Source organism: Mastomys coucha, unplaced genomic scaffold (assembly GCF_008632895.1).
Source record: "Mastomys coucha isolate ucsf_1 unplaced genomic scaffold, UCSF_Mcou_1 pScaffold12, whole genome shotgun sequence".
In the NCBI taxonomy this organism is placed as follows: domain Eukaryota; kingdom Metazoa; phylum Chordata; class Mammalia; order Rodentia; family Muridae; genus Mastomys; species Mastomys coucha.
Genome location: NW_022196894.1, coordinates 20717356 through 20719182, shown reverse-complemented (window position 1 = coordinate 20719182; position 1827 = coordinate 20717356).

The following is a 1827-nucleotide window of genomic DNA, read 5'->3' as shown; positions in this document are numbered from 1 at the left end:
GGGCACTTGGCTTCCTACACAGATCTGTCCACCATTGCTGCTTTTAGAGAACAGGTTACAAGCTTGATCGTGTTAGAGAACTCTGGACTCTTTCCTCAGCCTGCCACAGAACTCAGGATCCTTTGTTTTGGTTTGGTTTGTTTATTGAATCAGGGTTTCTCTGGGTGGCTCTGGCTTTCCTGCAACTCACTCTGTAGACCAGCATGGCCTTGAACTAAGGGATCTGCCAACATCTGCCTTCAAGTGCTGGAATTAAAGGTGCATGACACCACTGTCCCACAAGCTTTTCTTTCTGTTATTAATATTCATGATATTTGGTGGGCTTATATGACTATGAAAAGCCACTTGGGCAAACCTTTTGTTCTGTACAGGACACTTTTACAGTCTGACTTTTACAAAAATTGCATTCTTGTGACTTTTTTTTGGTTTTTTGATTTTTTTTTAAAGTTTTATTGCATTATAATGAGAAAAATTACATGATTTCAACTTATCTGAATTTGTTAACATTTAAAAACATATTTTAAGTAAATAGAATTAAATCACATTCTTGTTTTCCTTTTGTACCCCAACTCCTCCCTGAGACCCCCCTTCAATACCTACAATATCTTTTTTTGTCATATTCTTTAAAATTTATAAAATATTGAAACAATAAAAATGAGTATTATAAAAGTTGTTTGATATAAAACAATAATTAATTTAACAGTCTTATGTAGATGCTTGTCTACAGCAATACTGAAAATACATACATTTTTCTCAATATAAACTTTAAATAACTTCAAACGTATTAACTGTATATTTCAAAATAATACATCACTACTAATATTTTCTTAAATGAACATAAATATATAAAGTGTTTTGTTTGCTTGTTTGTTTTGTATTTAGTAGAGCTTAAAATCTTGGCTCTTACTGTGGTAACTTTATACAAGAGTTACAAACGTAAAGCAAGGCATTCAGTCTCACTCTTTGTTGTTCTCTTACAAGCCACCTCCCAAATTAATTGTCTACATTTCTTTTGAGTATCTAAACACTTTTGAAATATATAAGCTGTTCTGAAACCATAGTATAGGGCAAAACCACGAAATAAACAATACTACTAATAGAGAGGCTGAGATAGGAGAAGCAAGATCTCAAGACCATTATATTGTACAAAGCCAGACACTGTCACAAACAAACAAGCTGAAAGTGTATATAGATTGTACAATGTTGGACCCATTTCTCCAATTACCAACATAGAGAGACTATTGGATAACAGTCAATAAATTTCTAATTCCTCATATTTTTGGATTTCAATCAATTAGGATATGTTGGTAATATTAATTTTTATATTAAGATATTAAGAAAAAGTAATTGTTACTGTTGTTTTTGTTGTAAGAGGTAGAATTAGGTTTGTGTGGATTTGTTGAAAGATTACTTTCTTGCTTCTTCTAGGGTGTAGTTTTTCTCCTTATGTTGATGTTTTCCGTCTATTATCCTTTGTAGGGCTGGGTTTGTGGAAAGATACTGTGTAAATTTAGTTTTGTCATGGAATATCTTGTTTTCTCCATCTATGATAATTGAGAGTTTTGCTGGGTATAGTAGCCTGGGCTGGCATTTGTGTTCTCTTAGGGTCTGTACGACATCTGCCCAGGATCTTCTAGCTTTCATAGTCTCTGGTGAGAAGTCTGGTGTAATTCTGATAGGCTTGCCTTTATATGTTACTCGACCTTTTCCCATTTCTGCTTTTAAATTTCTTTCTTTGTTTAGTGCATTTGGTGTTTTTATTATTATGTGACAGGAGGAATTTCTTTTCTGGTCCAGTCTGTTTGGAGTTCTGCAGGCTTCTTGTAT